Raw genomic sequence first — 13,226 nt, 5'->3', positions numbered from 1 at the left:
GCGCACGTTGGAGCCACTCAGGCTCTGGACATCACACATGCCCCAAACGTTGGAGCCACACAGGCTCGGACACTACACAGGGTCAAACGTTGGAGCCACTCAGGGTCTAAAACAAATATGCTCCATGGAGCCCTCAGGCTCTGAAAACAACTGTGCCCCCCCTCGGGGGACTTGAGATCACTGGATACCCCCGTGGAGCCTCTCGTGGGCTCTGAAACACTAAGATGCTGGGCTCGGTATCCATAAAATGCGGGCGTGAGCCTCTCGGGCTCAAACAATGATGCCCCCAAGATGTTGGAGTCCCACTCGGGGGACTCGAAATTTCTCAATATGCCCCCAACGGAGCCTCGCAGGCTCAAAGCAATAATGCCCCCGTAGTTGGAGCCTCTCGGGGCTCAAAGAACAAACTGGCGCTAGGCGGAGTCCCTCTCGGGGGACTCTGCATCAAGGAAACCCCCACGGGCCTCTCTGCACCCAGACACTCGTGCTGGAGGGGAGGGGCTGGCACCGGCAATGTGCCCCGACGCCCCTCCTCTCCTTCCATGCACTCACTGGGTCTCTCATGGGTCGCGGCGTGTCTCCTCTCCGCTGCGGGACCGGCCCTTCAGAGTGGAGCCGCAAGGCTCCAGATCAGCTTTTCCTCCGGGGCTCCCTCACAGCTCACGGGCCCCAGGTGGCCATTCCACGGCCAACTGCTTCTCTCCCCGGCCGGCGGCCGGCGGGACTTCCTGCCGGATTGCAGGCCCCACCCCAGTCCCAGCCAAAAGCTGCCTGACTTCCGGTTTCTGCGGCGCGAGGGCCGCGGCGGTGATTAAAAGGGGCACAAGATGCCGGGTGGGCACCGGCCAAAACAATCAAGGCGCTCCCAGGCGCCAGAGGCCGCAACAGGGGCTAGAACAGAAATAAAGCGCTCCAAAGCGCTATGGGCATAAAAATAAAGTGCTCTCAAGCGCTAAGGGCGAATACAGGGTTCCCAGCGCTAGATGTACCCAGGAGTCCTGAAATAAAAAACAAGCATTTGCAATGCAATAGGTCTCGCCTTAGGAAAGTTGGAGCTAGTGGTATGGTAAATGACAAATTTTTTATTTATGTTTTTTTTTTAAATAACGTAATTAATAGCTTTGTCATTTACAATGCCAATAGTTATAACTTTCACAAATGTGACACCTATAGCATTGGTAATGCAACATGTTTTGTATTTACGCGACTTACATGTGTTGATATTACAAATAAAAATGGCTTTTATTTCTTTTTAATAATTAATACTTAAAAGTGATTCTAATTTATAATGGCAATAGCTTAAACTTTTGTAAATAACTTTTGTGAATATTATGTTCAGTGTATTTTATTGTGACGAAAATCCAAGAACAGAAGTGAAATATTAACATCTTTTTGTGACATTTGTAATAAAGCTTGAAACATTGAGAGAACATATTTGAACCAGTGATGCTGTGGTGGTGCGGAGTGATGCAGTGGTTGCGCTGAGTGATGCAGTGGTTGCGCGGAAAGTAAAGTGTGCCATACTGCGATATCTACAATAGTTAATTGTGGATGCGTTAACAATTGATGTGTGCACTGATGGCTGGTGGTGTGTGTGCCTGTAGAAATGGTGCACGGATGGCTGGTGGTGCGTGTGCGTGGTGGAAGTGTGCACTGACGGTTGGTGGTGTGTGTGCCTGGTGGAAGTGTGCACTGACAGCTGGTATTGTGTGTGCTTGGTGAAAGCGTGCACTGACAGCTGGTGGCGTGTGCCTGGCTAAAGCGTTCACTGACGGCTGGTGGTGTGTGTGTTGGTGAAAGCGTGCACTGACGGCTGGTGGTGTGTGCCTGGTGAAAGCGTGCACTGACGGCTGGTGGTGTGTGCCTGGTGAAAGCGTGCACTGACGGCTGGTGGTGTGTGTGTGTGCTTGATGAAAGCGTGCACTGACAGCTGGTGGTGTGTGCCTGGTGGAAGCGTGCACTGAAGGCTGGTTCTGTTTGTGCCCGGTGAAAGTGTGCACTGACGGCTGGTGGTGTGTGTGATTGTGCCAGGTGAAATCATGCACTGACGTCTGGTGGTGTGTGTGTGGTGGAAGAGTGCACTGACGGCTGGTGGTGTGTGTGCCTGGTGGAAGTGTGCACTGACGGCTGGTATTGTGTGTGCTTGGTGAAAGCGTGCACTGACAGCTGATGGTGTGTGCCTGGCTAAAGCGTGCACTGACGGCTGGTGGTGTGTGTGTTTGGTGAAAGTGTGCACTGACGGCTGGTGGTGTGTGTGTGTGTGTGTGCCTGGTGGAAGCGTGCACTGAAGGCTGGTGCTGTTTGTGCCCGGTGAAAGTGTGCACTGAAGGCTGGTGGTGTGTGTGTGTGTGCCAGGTGAAATCATGCACTGACGTCTGGTGGTGTGTGTGTGGTGGAAGCGTGCACTGACGGCTGGTGGTGTTTGTGTCCGGTGAAAGCGCGCACAGACGGCTGGTTGTGTCTGTGCCTGGTGAGTGTGCACTGACGGCCAATGGTGTGTATCCCTGGTGAAAGCGTGCACTGACGGCTGGTGGTGTGTGCGTCTGGAAGCATGCACTGAAGGCTGGTGGTGTGTGTGCCTGGTGGAAAAGTGTGCACTGACATGTTTAGAAGTAAAGTGCACCATACTGCGATTGCTACAATAGTAAATTGGGGATGCGTTAACAATTGATGCGTGCACTGATGCCTGGTGGTGTGTGTGCCTGGTGGAAGTGTGCAATGCCAGCTCGTGGTGTGTGTGCTTGGTGGAAGCGTGCACTGACGGCTGGTGGTGTGTGTGCCTGGTGGAAGCGTGCACTGACGGCTGGTGGTGTGTGTGCCTGGTGCTCGCTTCAAGTGTGTGCTTTTAACGAGCCCCAAAGAAGACTCCGGGGGGAGGGTGGATTACAGGGCCTCAGCAAAATGCAATTCAAATGTACTTTATTAGTCATAGCAAGTCAACTGGGACAATTCCAAGAACACGCACTAGTCAATATTACAGATTTATGTATGCGATTTTATATAGCGCCTGCACTACCAGAGGCGTCAGAGCGCTCTACATTGGAGCGAGGAGTGCTACATGAGAAGGTTTAAAGTAACAAGGTAGTAAGGAACCACATTTATGGCTACTACGGTTATTCGAGGTGAGAGTTACATATTTACAGATTACAAATTCAGGTGGCACGTAGCCTGCCCCAAGGGGAGAACCACCATGACTGACAGACGCCCCTGCTAGGATGCTATTCAGCAACGGAACCCGAGCTGAGTAGAGTTTGGGGTCAATTTGCGGCTAGGCGTAGAGTTTAGTGTGAACTTGACTTAATTTTAGCAAGGCTCGTCAGACTTCAGCGTAAGTGCTCCCAGCCCTCACGTTGATAAGAAAGCGGTGGAACTGGGAAATACAGAGATTTGCCCAGTGTCAGACACTTTAGGTGAAGGGAGGGGAGCGCCAGGATTCGGCGGCTGGTGCCCTGGCTCCAAACTTTGAAAACTGCAGGGCACCGCACCATCTCTGGAAAGAGATGCGTTTGGAGCGAACCGCGCCCCCCCCCGTTCTTCTTTAATGTTTACTGACGATCCCCCGCTGAGGAGACTGGCATAAGGCCTGTCCCACCCAGTCGACCCGCCATGGGAAGAATGTTTATCAGGCAGTGTCTGCTCAGCGACCGGCACAGGAAGTTCACAGGAGGTGCGGAGGACGCGGGCGAGCTTTGCCAAGAATCCCTGGAGACTGCCCGAGAAAGAGTGACTGTCAGTGGGCTTGGAGCACATTTGACATTAGATTTGGGTGTGCTCCTGTTCCAGTATTTGAAATGGAAATACAGAAGTTTAGGTACTCACTGTCCCAGAATACCCGCGGGATACTGCGAAGTGACGGTAATATTCCCCTGCATCTCTGCTGAGAAGGGCAGCTGCTCCCCCTTCATAAGTAAAGTGCAGAAACTCTGTATCCAACTGTACCTGCCCATTTAAAGAGCACATCGGCTCCGAGCGGGAGCCGCTGCATGGGGTGCACCCCGTGCGAACCATGCAGACTTTGGTGCCCCCACCCCCTGACCGCAAAAATACACAGATCCTAAGCTATGAAGAGGAGCAGAGAATAGGACAACTGAAAGGGCAGATCTCGGGTAAAGACACCGCAGATATGCCCACAGGAGACAGACCTGAGGTCAGATGCACAGGACAGGGCAACTGCGGCGAGCCGACAGAGAAGGAAGGAGGGCAGCCACATTGGGCATGAGGGCACATACAACGGGAGTGATACAGCATGGTGGCGAGGGCACCCTCATGGTATAGGAAAAGGGTAGCATCAGGAGTTGCAACAAAAGCTGAAAGGGCACAGGAATGGAAGCATAGAAATACTGAGACAGACCAGGGGGCAGTTTCGGGCGAGGAAAGGGGCAGCCTTGGCCGCCACCCTGAAGTTTCTGCTGATACCATGTGCCGTGCCAGGGCGCCTGCTGCCAGAGAGCTCTCGAGTCACAGGTGAGGAGTTTGCCAAGTCTGCACACTGTTGCATGCACTGATAGGGAGGGGCTCACCCACGCCACGGGCCTCTACATGAACACTTTCACCCTTAAACTACCGATGCATCCTGTGCCCGTGCACCCCTTAGCTTGGCAGCGACACAGTTAGCACTGCAGGGGCACTGTTGGCAGTACAGGGGTAGACGACGTCCCATGTCACCGGTTCTCTGCTGCAACAGAGCATCAACCAAAATCACAACAAGGGGGCTGCCCGCCACCCAGCACCCAGATCTGTCCCATCCGCAGCTCTCCTTACCTGTGTAAGTCTCGCCTTCCCGCACCGCAGTCACAAGTCACAAGCAAAGTCCCGAGGATGGCAGCGAGCGCCCGCGCCATGACTGCTGCCGGACTGGCGGCGGCGGGAGGCGCCCCTGCACCCCGTTGTTCCAGCCGCGCGTCCGCCCGATGCTCCTGCTCCCTTCCGGCTGCCCGTGTGCCCCCCGCACAACTCCTTGCTCCGCCAGCAACTCTTTGCCTGCGCGCCCGTCTCGCGCTCCATCAGCCTTCAAGCTCAGGCGGCCGCGCCGCTGACGTCAGCCGCGCGCGAGCTCTTCTACCACACCGGCCACTCGAGGGCGCATGACTGCAAGAACTGCTGAAGGCTGGGCGAGCTCCCGCTGGGTGCAGAGCGCGCGCAGCTCTAACTGTACAGGAGGCGCAGCGTTAGGGAGCCCGGGGGCTTCGTCAGTGTTACAGGGGTGTCGGAACACCCGGCACTCCACATCAACAACTACCAGACGAGTTGACGCCTGCCCCTTGAAAGCGAAACTCACTATGAAGCAAGCGCCCGGCCCACGGTAAACCAGAAGGAGGCGTGCTCGCGACAGGCTGGGGAGCACGTGCACACGTTCCAGGCAGCGAGGGAGGCGTGGCGCACACCATGGATCTCGTCCCCTGAAGGTATGGCAGATGTCCCGATGCATGGGGCGGGGGTGTGTGTCTGTGGGGGGGTAGGGGGCAGCGGCGTGTGTGTGCGTGCGTGTCTGTAGGTGTGTGTGTGTCTGTTTAAGGGGGGGTGCGTGTGTGTCTGTTTAAGGGGGGGTGCGTGTGTGTATGCAGTGTGTGTGTGTGCCTGTGTATGTGCGCATGCGTGAGTGTGGCTTTGTTTGCGAATGGGCGACGTGCGCGGTCCCGAGGTGAAATCTCCTCTGTCCACATTCCCCCAAAAGTGACAACATACGCTGTCTCGCCCTAGACGCAAAAGCTTCGCTTTTGCTTCGTCTAGGCGAGACCTAAAAAAGGAAAGCACTCCCAGGGCGCCATCAGCAAAGAAAAGTCCTCCAATCTCCCCAAGCAAAGCAGAGGGGTCCCAGAGCAAAGCAAAGTCCCCCAATCAGCCCAGGCAAGGCAGAGGGGTCCCCCAGAAGTGCTCCAGGCATCCAGGGGCTGAGCAGGGTCCAGGGAGGCAAGTTTTTTCCCTGAGCCCAAGCAGCAGCATGCCCTGGCAGGATTCAAGTCAGAAACAAGAACATTTTTAGAGTGTCACAGCACCCTTTTTATACCCAAAATCCTTTGTCTAAAGGGTGCAGGCAGTGTGAGATCCAGCTAGAACTGGTTTTAGGGAATTCCTTTCACTGGCCAGGCAAGGGACATCAGACGCACCCCAGGGGGTGAAGCCAGCATTGTGTGGGGAAAACCCAGCCTCATTCAGGACCCTCAAACCAGACGGTCAATCCACAAGCAGGCCCAGGCTCACTCCTCCCCTCAAATCAGCATGCTAAACACTCCATTCACCACCGGGGCAGACCCTCCCAGACTCTTGGAGCCAGGCTCACCAGCCAGCCTCAGCCAATAACACGCCAGGCACAAATTACACAAATATGCCAACTTCTAAAAGTGGCACTTCTACACAAGACACAATCATGCCGCATATACCATCGCACAGCATTCAATCTCACGAGTTTGCACATACCAAACTCGACCCTGCACTCCCCACACATCAGGAACTACCATGGTCACACATATTCCCCATTCATTCCTATGGGAGGGCAGGTCACTCACCACACATACACAGACAGCTCACGCACTTTACACTGCACCACAGTGAAAAAGTGCACAGAGGCCTAAAATTACCATCACCAGGTTCCACAAACAGGCTAGGCAAAAGCAAAAAGTCTCGGGGTGAACCTGCCAAAATGGCCGGGTCCAACATGTGTTATGGAGTGTTATTCCGATTGGTTAAAGGGGTGTTGAAAAACAGTCTGACGGGGTTGAAAGGAGAAAGGTTGCAAAATGGTGCCCATGTCTCAAAGCCCCCAGTAGAATGTCATCGGTGGAAGTGGACTGCTGGAATTCACAATTGAATGATAGCTCCACTCAGGGCAAAAACAAACTTCCTTTTCAGTTTGATTCTATGTGCACCATAAATTAAAGGTACAAAGAGCGATCACACCTTATAGGCGGTGGACGGAATTAGGTGCTTCAGTCTGGTAATGAAACGGTCATTGGCGTTCATTGGGGTTTAACTTTCAATAGGAGCTTAGGGCGGAAGATTCAATGCAAGATAGTCACAGCTGGGAGCTTAAGAGGGGGTTATACAATGCGAGGAGCCTGGTGGGGGATGGGAACGTGAGTGCGAGGGGGTCTCACATTAGAGTCCGTTTAGGGGTCGCACATTTCTTCAAACACTTTGTTTTCGATGCTTTTTTGGAGCACGAATTCAACATATAGGGGTTTTGTATTACTTCCAGCTCACACTGGAAATAAATCTGTATTTGTAAAGCGCGAACTACTCACCCTTACGGGTCTCAAGGCGCTGGGGCCGTCGTGGGACTTAAGTGAGCTGTTGCCCAAGGTCACATGGTGCTGAGCTGAGCTGCCGTGAGAGCCGGGATCGAACCGTGAACCCTCTGCTCCGAAGTCAGCTGCCCTGGCTGCTGCGCCACACCTCTCCAGCGTCTCCTCTGAGCAGAGATGCTTTGGGCAGAAGGTGCAACAGATGATGTAGGGGCGCATACACCCCGAAGCATCCAGCTGGAGGCCCCTCGGAGTCAGCCACACACCAGCCATGCAGGGGGGGGGGTCTGTAGGGGCGCACATACCCGAAGCATCCAGCTGGAGGCTCCTCGGAGTCAGCCACACACCAGCCATGCAGGAGGGGTCTGTAGGGGCGCACACACTCCGAATCATCCAGCTGGAGGCCCCTCGGAGTCCGCCACACACCAGCCATGCAGGGGGGGGGGGGTCTGTAGGGGCGCACACACCCCGAAGCATCCAGCTGGAGGCCCCTCTGAGTCAGCCACACACCAGCCATGCAGGGGGGGGGGTCTGTAGGGGAGCACACACTCCGAAGCATCCAGCTGGAGGCCCCTCGGAGTCAGCCACACACCAGCCATGCAGGGGGGGTCTGTAGGGGAGCACACACCCCGAAGCATCCAGCTGGAGGCCCCTCGGAGTCAGCCACACACCAGCCATGCAGGGAGGGGTCTGTAGGGGCGCACACACCCAGAAGCATCCAGCTGGAGGCCCCTCGGAGTCAGCCACACACCAGTCATGCAGGGGGGCGGTCTGTAGGGGAGCACACACCCCGAAGCATCCAGCTGGAGGCCCCTGGGAGTCAGCCACACCAGCCATGCAGGGAGGGGTCTGTAGGGGCGCACACACCCCGAAGCATCCAGCTGGAGGCCCCTCGGAGTCAGCCACACACCAGCCATGCAGGGGGGGTCTGTAGGGAAGCACACAGCCCGAAGCATCCAGCTGGAGGCCCCTCGGAGTCAGCCACACACCAGCCATGCAGGGAGGGGTCTGTAGGGGCGCACACACCCAGAAGCATCCAGCTGGAGGCCCCTCGGAGTCAGCCACACACCAGTCATGCAGGGGGGGCGGTCTGTAGGGGAGCACACACCCCGAAGCATCCAGCTGGAGGCCCCTGGGAGTCAGCCACACCAGCCATGCAGGGGGGGGGGCGGGTCTGTATGGGCGCACACACCCCGAAGCATCCAGCTGGAGGCCCCTCGGAGTCAGCCACACACCAGCCATGCAGGGGGGGTCTGTAGGGGAACACACCCCCCGAAGCATCCAGCTGGAGGCCTCTCGGAGTCAGCCACACACCAGCCATGCAGGGGGAGGTCTGTAGGGGCGCACAAACCCCGAAGCATCCAGCTGGAGGCCCCTCGGAGTCAGCCGCACACCAGCCATGCAGGGGGGGGGGTCTGTAGGGGCGCACACACCCCGAAGCATCCAGCTGGAGGCCCCTCAAAGTAAGCCACACACCAGCCATGCAGGGGGGTGGGGGGTCTGTAGGGGAGCACACACCCCAAAGCATCCAGCTGGAGGCCCCTCAGAGTCAGCCACACACCAGCCATGCAGGGGGGCGGGGTCTGTAGGGGTCTGTAGGGGCGCACACACCCCGAAGCATCCAGCTGGAGGCCCCTCAAAGTAAGCCACACACCAGCCATGCAGGGGGGGGGGTCTGTAGGGGAGCACACACCCCGAATCATCCAGCTGGAGGCCCCTTGGAGTCAGCCACACACCAGCCATGCAGGGGGTGGGGGGTCTGTTGGGGCCCACACACCCCGAAGCATCCAGCTGGAGGCCCCTTGGAGTCAGCCACACACCAGCCATGCAGGGTGGGGTCTGTAGGGGCGCACACACCCGAAGCATCCAGCTGGAGGCCCCTCGGAGTCAGCCACACACCAGCCATGCAGGGGGGGGTCTGTAGGGGCGCACACACCCCGAAGCATCCAGCTGGAGGCCCCTCGGAGTAAGCCACACACCAGCCATGCAGGGGGGGGGTTCTGTAGGGGAGCACACACCCGAAGCATCCAGCTGGAGGCCCCTCGGAGTCAGCCACACACCAGCAATGCAGGGGGGGGTCTGTAGGGGCGCACACACCCCGAAGCATCCAGCTGGAGGCCCCTCAGAGTCAGCCACACACCAGCCATGCAGGGGGGGTCTGTAGGGGAGCACACACCCCGAAGCATCCAGCTGGAGGCCCCTCGGAGTCAGCCACACACCAGCCATGCAAGGGGGGGGTCTGTAGGGGCATCCAGCTGGAGGCCCCTCCGAGTCAGCCACACACCAGCCATGCAGGGGGGGTCTGTAGGGGAGCACACACTCAGAAGCATCCAGCTGGAGGCCCCTCGGAGTCAGCCACACACCAGCCATGCAGGGGGGGGGTCTGTAGGGGCGCACACACCCCAAAGCATCCAGCTGGAGGCCCCTCGGAGTCAGCCACACACCAGCCATGCAGGGGGGTGGGGGTCTGTAGGGGCGCACACACCCCAGAGCATCCAGCTGGAGGCCCCTCAGAGTAAGCCACACACCAGCCATTGCAGGGGGGGGGGGTTCTATAGGGGAGCACACACCCGAAGCATCCAGCTGGAGGCCCCTCGGAGTCAGCCACACACCAGCAATGCAGGGGGGGTCTGTAGGGGAGCACACGCCCCGAAGCATCCAGCTGGAGGCCCCTCGGAGTCAGCCACACACCAGCCATGCAGGGGGGGGGGGTCTGTAGGGGAGCACACACCCGAAGCATCCAGCTGGAGGCCCCTCAGAGTCAGCCACACACCAGCCATGCAGGGAGGGGTCTGTAGGGGTGCACACACCCCGAAGCATCCAGCTGGAGGCCCCTCAGAGTCAGCCACACACCAGCCATGATGGGGGGGGGGGGTCTGTAGGGGAGCACACACCCCGAAGCATCCAGCTGGAGGCCCCTCAGAGTCAGCCACACACCAGCCATGCAGGGGGGGGGGGGTCTGTAGGGGCATCCAGCTGGAGGCCCCTCTGAGTCAGCCACACACCAGCCATGCAGGGGGGGGGGGTCTGTAGGGGAGCACACACTCCGAAGCATCCAGCTGGAGGCCCCTCGGAGTCAGCCACACACCAGCCATGCAGGGGGGGGGGTCTGTAGGGGAGCACACACTCCGAAGCATCCAGCTGGAGGCCCCTCGGAGTCAGCCACACACCAGCCATGCAGGGAGGGGTCTCTAGGGGCGCACACACCCCGAAGCATCCAGCTGGAGGCCCCTCGGAGTCAGCCACACACCAGCCATGCAGGGGGGAGTGGTCTGTGAGGGGAGCACACACCAGAAGCATCCAGCTGGAGGCCCCTCGGAGTCAGCCACACACCAGCCATGCAGGGAGGGGTCTGTAGGGGCGCACACACCCCGAAGCATCCAGCTGGAGGCCCCTCGGAGTCAGCCGCACAACAGCCATGGGTGGGGGGTGGGTCTGTAGGGGCACACACACCCCGAAGCATCCAGCTGGAGGCCCCTCGGAGTCAGCCGCACAACAGCCATGGGGGAGGGGGGTGGGTCTGTAGGGGCACACACACCCCGAAGCATCCAGCTGGAGGCCCCTCGGAGTCAGCCACACACCAGCCATGCAGGGGGGGGGGGGTCTGTGAGGGGTCGTCTACTTCTCAAATAAATAACATATGTCATTTATAAGGGTACCAGCAGCGGGTCAGCGTGCACTTTCAACCCAAACACTAATGGTCAACAAGCATTGAAAATGCAAGAGGTCTCGCCTTTCATTAAGTTAAAGCCATTTGCTTTGCTTTTGTTATTGTACAGCAAAGCAAATGGCTTTAACTTAATGAACTACGAGACCTCTTGCATTTTCAATGCTTGTTAATGATTTGCAGTCCATAAATATCTGGAATGAGTTTGTCACTCTAATGGCTGCCCCGCCCATCCTGGCTCAAGTCAGCGAGGGGAAGGCAAACCAGTGCCCCCCCCCCCCTGTTGAAGGAGAAGCCGTGGGTGCCAGTGCCCCCCCCCCCTGTTGAAGGAGAAGCCGTGGGTGCCGGTGCCCCCCGCCCCCCTTGAAGGAGAAGCCGTGGGTGCCGGTGCCCCCCCCCCCTGTTGAAGGAGAAGCCGTGGGTGCCGGTGCCCCCCCCCCCTGTTGAAGGAGAAGCCGTGGGTGCCAGTGCCCCCCCCCCTGTTGAAGGAGAAGCCGTGGGTGCCGGTGACCCCCCCCCCCCTCCCCCTCCCCCTGTTGAAGGAGAAGCCGTGGGTGCCGGTGCCCCCCCCCCCTCCCCCTGTTGAAGGAGAAGCCGTGGGTGCCGGTGCCCCCCCCCCCTGTTGAAGGAGAAGCCGTGGGTGCCGGTGCCCCCCCCCCCTGTTGAAGGAGAAGCCGTGGGTGCCGGTGCCCCCCCCCCTGTTGAAGGAGAAGCCGTGGGTGCCGGTGCCCCCCCCCCCCCTGTTGAAGGAGAAGCCGTGGGTGCCGGTGCCCCCCCCCCTGTTGAAGGAGAAGCCGTGGGTGCTGGTGCCCCCCCCCCCTGTTGAAGGAGAAGCCGTGGGTGCCAGTGCCCCCCCCCCCTGTTGAAGGAGAAGCCGTGGGTGCCGGTGCCCCCCCCCCTGTTGAAGGAGAAGCCGTGGGTGCCGGTGCCCCCCCCCCCTGTTGAAGGAGAAGCCGTGGGTGCCGGTGCCCCCCCCCCTGTTGAAGGAGAAGCCGTGGGTGCCGGTGCCCCCCCCCCTGTTGAAGGAGAAGCCGTGGGTGCCAGTGCCCCACCACCCCCCCCCCCCCGTTGAAGGAGAAGCCGTGGGTGCCGGTGACCCCCCCCCCTCCCCCTGTTGAAGGAGAAGCCGTGGGTGCCAACAGGTTCGCACTTGAAATAAAAATGTCTCACAATCAGTAAAGCTGGTCAGAGAAGCTGTTATTTCATATCAAACATAGAAGTATCTGGCCGCTGCACACCAGAGGATCAGAGCACAGCCACCTCAGTCACGTACAGATGCTCTAACATGAAGTATGAGGCTGACCTGTGGCAAACACCTGCTCAAATTAAGCGCTGTCAAGGCATCCCCCTTCTCTAGGCACCGCCACCCTCTCAGGAGAGGGCTTGGTAAGGTTCATTATCCCCTACACCGCACTCCCTGACCCTCCACACCCCTCTCCCCCGGCCACACTGAGAGACAGAGGGACACAGAGAGACAGAGGGACACAGAGAGACAGCCGGACAGAGGGGCCCACTCACCTCCTCACCTCTCCTGGGGGTCCTCGGGCGTCAGACCCTCCCTCTTCGGGCGTCAGACCCTCGCTAACCTCTCCTGGGGGTCCTCGGGCGTCAGACCCTCCCTCACCTCTCCTGGGGGCCCTCGGCGCCTCTCCCTCTCTCTCCTCTTCTCCTCTGCTCCGAGCCTCAGCTCTGCCCTTTGTACCCTCCGGTCCTTTTGCTGTTTCGCTTTCGTTTCCCTCCGGAGCTGCAGAGTTTCTTTTTCCTGGAGGCCTCAGGCAGGGGGTGTGTCTGCCGGAGGGCACAGGGTGCGCTCGGGGCGGCGCCGAGACTGCGCCCAGGGCGGCCGCAGGTTCAGGCGCTCATTTATTTTATTTATTTATTTTTGCATTTTTATATAGCGCGGACTTTACCCGAAGGCGTCAGAGCGCTTCACAATAGGAACACAAATGAAACATGATGAGAACATTACACAGGAACCGATTACAAAAGTAGACGTTACATCGCATAAGGTAAAAGTGACAATTGTGAGCAAATAAAACACACGAGGTAGTAAAAATTGTGAGCAACCAAAAATACATGAGGTAGTAAAGAGTGCACAAGAGGAAAAAGTGACAAGTGTGCAGGATAAAAGAGAAAACAAGGTATAGTTAGAGGTGTAATACTGCAATATGAGCTAGATACTCAGGCACACGAACAAGCGTTACATAGGCAAAGGTGGCCAGTGGCGGTGCGTCCATTAGGGGCGTTGGGGCGTTGCCCCCCTAGCCTGAACGACCGCCGACCGACCGCACTGAATAAAAAAAGTATTTGCACAGTGC

General features: G+C 58.2%; 1 protein-coding gene across 2 annotated transcripts in view; it reads right to left on the bottom strand.

The window, feature by feature from the left end:
- The window catches only part of LOC147718527 (uncharacterized), a 46,230-nt gene extending 33,583 nt beyond the window's left edge, over window positions 1-12,647 (bottom strand). Inside the window, exon 1 of one of the 2 annotated variants that reach the window (XM_086918455.1) lies at window positions 12,427-12,647. The gene's annotated coding sequence lies outside the window, so the exon portion shown is untranslated. The remainder of the gene's footprint in view (window positions 1-12,426) is intronic. The other variant, XM_086918456.1, reaches the window with a different exon arrangement.
- Window positions 12,648-13,226: the final 579 nt, after the last annotated feature.

The sequence above is a fragment of the Lissotriton vulgaris genome, chromosome 4_1 (assembly GCF_964263255.1).
Source record: "Lissotriton vulgaris chromosome 4_1, aLisVul1.2, whole genome shotgun sequence".
Lineage (NCBI taxonomy): Eukaryota > Metazoa > Chordata > Amphibia > Caudata > Salamandridae > Lissotriton > Lissotriton vulgaris.
The sequence above is the reverse complement of the archived record's forward strand: the minus strand, read 5'-3'. Positions and strand labels throughout refer to the sequence as shown.